A 6,000-nucleotide genomic window follows, 5' to 3' on the forward strand; every position below is an offset into this window, starting at 1 on the left:
AGGCACTGGGAATGTAGCAGTAAACAAAACAGACAAAAATTCCTCCCTTCATGAGCAATACTTAGTAGCATTAGGGTATTAACTACTCTGTAACTCAACTTCCTCCTCAGTGGGGATACTGTGATAATTTAAGGATGGATAATGTGATCACCAGCATACCATTTTAGAAAAGCGAAGAAATATAGCTAAAAATACAGTTGGAAAATTAGAATATTAAATTTTTTATTAATTCAAAAGAAAAAAACAAAATTTTCAGTTCTAGCATTCCCACTTCATAAAATGGTATGAAGAACATAAAATGTTCTTTTAGGGAAAGCAATTTTTTAAATTTTATCACTAAAGGCAAACTATGGTATTGAATATGGGTATCTGATTTATATTCCACTTTTATTCTTCTCTTTATGAGTTAACTTCCATATTAATGAAAGTTGATCATAGTAATTTCAGAATGAAAAGAAAGGAAGGGGGGAGGGAAAAAATAAAATATAACAGAGCCCAGAAATTAGAGTGGATTCTAAAAAAAAATATGGAAAGACATCTAAAGAGAAATTTAACTTCTTTCAAATTCTTACAGATTTGACATGGTCTATTAGAGATCCATGCCAGAAAAGAAACTAATAGTTTTGAAATAATTGCTATGTATCAGGCACTGTGCTAAACTCTTGATATCTTATTTCCTCTCATTCATAAAAAAACACTTAAAAAAATCTTTCTTCTTACCTGTACTTTACAGGTAAGGGGCAGAGGTTCAGGGAGGTAAGTGAAGAATAGAAGTTGCTAAGCACAATAATGAACTGAGTCAGGTGGGTAGACATTAACTGGACCAGGTAAGTTTTGAGTTTGATTTTGATCACAGAAAGGAAAGTAAGAAAGTTTGGACCTGAACAGTGTTTCTCCCATGAGTCACTGGGAAGTTGCCATGTTGTTGTCTGCCTAAACTATTGATTTGCATAACTGGTATCTGGGGTTGGAAAGCCCCTGTGTGTTTAACTTGTAAAGTCCTTTAATCAATGAGTCTGGCAATGCCAAGGATAATGATGACTAATGGCTGAAGGGTTGAAGGTCTTCACCTCAGGGCAGCCTTGAAATTAAAAGCTAGCTTTGATTGTAGACAAATAACCAGCTTGCTGCATTGAACAGATTCCAGGCCACAGACTTTGAAGCTCCAACATTTGCATCCATTTCTATTGGATCTATGTTAAACCTTCTTCTTACCCCCACACATTCCAATTTCAGAATAAAAAGAAAGGAAGGGGGAGGGAAGAAATAAATGAGTGTTCTTCACTCATGGATCTAACTCCAAAGCATGAAGAAAATCCGTTCCCAACTCTATTCACTCCCATCGCTTGGAACTGTAACCTTCAATTTAATTACTATGCATCTCCCAATTGCTTTTATACTGTACTCAAATAACTATTAACTCTGGGACTCATTTTTGTCCCCCCCCAAAATGGAAGAATTGATTTAATCATACCTTTCAGACTTTGCCCCTCTAGGTATTCATAGACGGATTCACTTGGTATCAGAGGCAAGACAGACAGGGGAGGTATTGCCCGGTCAGAAACATCCATGAATGGAGGCAAGTCTGCTTTCTGTTCCCATGTTAATTGGACTTCTTCGCACGATTTTGTTTGAAGGGATTTGATAATAAAACAAATTGGCAAACCATTGGACTAGGTTCTTTGTATCTCATACAGTCTAAAATAGTGATCCCCTACGATTCTGCAACCTTAACAACTCTAACAGAGGCAAGAGCTCTTCCATCTATTTACATTTTGCCTGCATTCAGAGACTTAGAAACAGGTGGGTTCTTAGTGACTTAGAGACGTAGAGACTAGATCTGTGGGTGATATGTAACCCTCGGCTGCATGCACGCACAGGAACTGAATCTGGTAGAGGGACCTCAAGGGATAAATTCCTCTGTCATGAAATCATTCATAGGCACTTCTCAGGTACTAGGGAAAACAAAACAAAACAAAACAAACAAAAAAACTCATGTACCTATTTTCCCTGGCACTGTTGACCCTGCTAATTTGATATTGCAGAACAGTGTTAGTGAATTCTAGGCAGAGCCCAAGAGCAGCAGATAACCTTAGCTCACCCCCCCCTCAGGCCCTCCCCTGCTCCCTTGGCCGCCCCTCCCGTTCCGCCTGAGGACTTGAGAGGGCAGAAGTTTATTTCAATAGGTCTTAGGTCAGACACTCAAAGTTACCAAGGTTACTGGAATTCAACTCCAACATCTGCAGGATCACCGGATGAGACAGAGTGTGCCCCCTCCCCGCTTCCAGGGCTGTGGAGAGCAGCTGGGTGTTTGCTTGGTGACTGTGTAGCTCAACAGAGGCCTCCCTACTGCCTGACACCTAGGGAGGGTGCCTGCTGGGGACCTGTGTATAGATCAGGGTGGAGTGGGGCAGAGCGTTCTATTACAAACTTGACTCCACTTTGAGCTCCTGAAAAAAAAAGAATTTAGAAGGTTCAAATTGCTATTAGAGTCACTAATGTGAATAATTGTAATGCTTTCTGGAGACGCTCAGAGGATGGAGAAGGTGTGACAGTGTATCTACCCGAGCTCCTCTATCCGTCTGCTTCCAGCCTCACCGTTCATATTCCATGCCCTGCTTACAAAGTGATCTACCTCCGAGGTGAACCTGATCACGCCATCTTCTGCCTCAGTGCCTTCCATGGCAATGAACCATGGCATTGACTCCTGAATACAGTTCGAGGTCTAGGGCACAACATACGAAAGAGCAGCCTCATCCTGCTTTATTCACTCTGCACCTTTGGTTCCTGCTGACCCATTACCACCCCAGCCGAGGGTCAGGACTCAAAATCTTAGCCTGGCTGGGTAGAGGACCGTGATAGAACCTTCTTTTTTTCTTTTAAAAACAGTCTGTGTTTCTCAAGTCTCCCTGCAGCAACATCAACGAATGTCTCTATTAAAAATAATGCTTGTAATAACACAGTGAATATTTATAGGCACTACTGTGTTCTCAGTGAACTCATTTAATCATTACAATAACCCTAAGTGATAGGTACTATTTCTAACTTAATTGGTTGGATGAAGAAACCGAGGCACAGAAGGGTTCCATAGTTGCCCAAGTTCACAAGTCCCAAAGCCAGCCGTCAGACCCTGGCAGTCAGGTTCCAAGCTGCGTACAACCTCTCATTAAAAATGCAGATTCACGGGCCCCTCCACAGCCTAAGGGTACACATTTTAGACAGGACCCCAAGGTGAGTCTTCTACACAGGAGTTTGAAAACTACTATTGTAAAATGTGCTCAAATAGAAAATGGTGGAAGGTGAGTGCCCTCTACTGTATACACATGAGTGCCACATTTATTCATTGATGTTGAATCAGATCTTTTATTTATTTTTAATAGTTTATTTTTATTGTATTTTTTCTATCACCAATCACCCCCCTTACACCCTCTTACACCTCCCCCCGCTTCTACACGAGTCAGTTCTTTCACTTGCAAACAAGCCAGATTTCATGCTGTACAAATTGTAAGGGCTGTGTCATGTCCATGGCTTAACTGATGAATACTAACTTAAGTTTATTTTTGTCACAAAAGCATTATATGAACTGAGCCAGGTAACCATCATTCTTCACACCTCAGCAACCGCTGGAGATTCAGTTTGACTATCGGAAGGGTCCACCCCAACAAGTCTGGTATTAGGAATGCAGGCTCGTATCCTTCATGTACAATAACCGCTAAGTGGGAAACACCAAATCCACCCTGTGCGGGTGGCAGACTTTGGTCATCTTACCTGTGATGGCTGCCTTACGTTGTTAATTGTCTTTGGTAGCTGCTGCTTAATTTATCGCCTCAGAAAGGAATTAGACTTTTGGCCTTCTGTTCTCTTTAAATGAAAGTTGGAGGGGAGGAGAATCCTTTAACTATTTAGTATGACAGGTATAAATCCTCTGTGCGACTATGTTAGGCTATTATTTATTCCCAAACAGCGAAATATATATATATATATATATATATATATATATATATATATATATATATATATATATATTGTTTAGGTTGCAGTTAAGTGTCTATGACAAAAAGACCCCAGAACATAGTGGATAAAACAAGATTGAAAAGTATTTTCTCTGATATAAATGTCCAGAGACAATAAGTAGTCCACAGAGTAGAGCTCTTACATCCGCACTCAACACACGGAGTCCATTTCTGGGTTCAAAGTGGCTGCTCCACAGCCTGCTATCACATCTGTATCCCAGCCAGAGGAGAAAAGGCTAGGGAAGAGCATGTCCATTCCTTTTAAGGACAAACTCAAAAGTGGCATGCAACAGTGTTGTTCACATTCCACTGGCCAGAATTTGGTGGTGTGCTTCAAGAGAGGGTGGATATGTCTTTAGTGAGACAGCTATACACCCCACTGAAAACTGGAGTACCACGATTAAAGGGAAAATGGATTTTTAGTGGGCTGGCTATCTCTGCCATAATCCATTTTATATATTTGGACGTTAAATGTGATTCTCTAGGCAGCCAGTACTTCACAGAAAATAGACAAGAAAATAAGTATCAGATAATTTCAAGAATGCCAACTAATGAAATGATAGAACTTTTATAGAGATGCTGCTGATTCAGTTGAGAAAGTTGTTTTCTTTCCTTTAAGGACCTTCATGGTAGGAACTTCTGAATTATGGATCTAGACAATTGGTTCAAAATGAAGTATGGGCAGTCCTTGCACTGCATGGTTTCAATATTCACAAAGTTTAGTGTTACCATTGTCTAGTTAAATACCACCAGTTCCCCAACACCACAGTTCACATCTCGGCGACCACGTTATGTGACCGTGGGTACAGACTGCAGAAGGTACAAACTTTGTGCTAGCTCTTCAATCCACAAATCACCACAGAAGTAACAGGAGCATTTAATGGTCACTGACCCCTCGTGTTACTGTTTTCAAAGTCTGTCAGTGGCTGATGGCTGCACATCCGTTATTCAGTTCACGCACAGAGAGCGCTGTGCAGCTATGTTGCTTCCTTGTTTATCAGTGAGTAAGCCCATGTGATATTTTTAGAAAAGTGAATAACTGAAAGAATCAGGCAACAAAGATGAAAGTGCAGCCAGGAAAAGAGGGCTAACATTGGAAGTGAAATTCTAATAAAATATAAATGGAATTATAGAAGAAATAGCTGACCACAGAAATATCAGCACTGTCGTCTCCTGAGGCACTTAAATCTTCAGTCAGAGGAACTGTATTTGTCGGGGTTCTCCAGAGAAATAGAACCACCAGGGTGTGTGTGTAGAGAGAGGGAGGGAGGGAGAGGGAGAAAGAGAGAGAGAGGGACGGAAACAGGGAGAGAGGCACACACACACAGGGAGAGAGTTGTGTTAAGGAATTGATGCTCATATGTTTATGGATGTTCTCAAGTTCAAAATCTGCAAAGTGGTCAAGCAGGCTGATAAACCAGGGAACAGCTGATGTTACAGTTCAAGTTTTGACCAGAATTCTAGGCCCCATGGTCCAACCAAGTTGATACATAAAATTAAGCATCACAGGAACTCAGCGAAGGAGAAGTTATTGACGTAAATGAAGAAAGTGGTTATGACAAGCCAGATAAAGATGTCCCAAAGGAGGTGATGGTGGTAGAAACAACAAAATTCACATTAAAGGAACTTTGGGGATGTTTCACAACATTTAAACCCCAAAGGACAAAATATTGGAAGCTAAGACAGTTCACCAAGGCATAGACGAGATGCTGTCTCCATGTCATAAGCTGTACAATAGTAAGAGGAAGGCAAGCGCTGTTCAAACTATTTTGACAAGGAAAAAGAAATAAAACACCCTAATTCTGAAGGTTTCTAATCCTTTAAATTTCAGTATACTTAACTAGTATTAGATCTGATATTTTTTCATTTTGGACAGAAATTTTAAAGATCACAGAACAATCATAATTATTTAATATTGATTATTAAGGTTAATTTGTCAGCCCTGGCTGCTGGGGCTCGGTCATTGGAGCATCGTCCTGTAACCAAA

This window comes from Artibeus jamaicensis, unplaced genomic scaffold (genome assembly GCF_021234435.1).
Source record: "Artibeus jamaicensis isolate MK-2021 breed Jamaican fruit bat unplaced genomic scaffold, CSHL_Jam_final contig_3126, whole genome shotgun sequence".
In the NCBI taxonomy this organism is placed as follows: domain Eukaryota; kingdom Metazoa; phylum Chordata; class Mammalia; order Chiroptera; family Phyllostomidae; genus Artibeus; species Artibeus jamaicensis.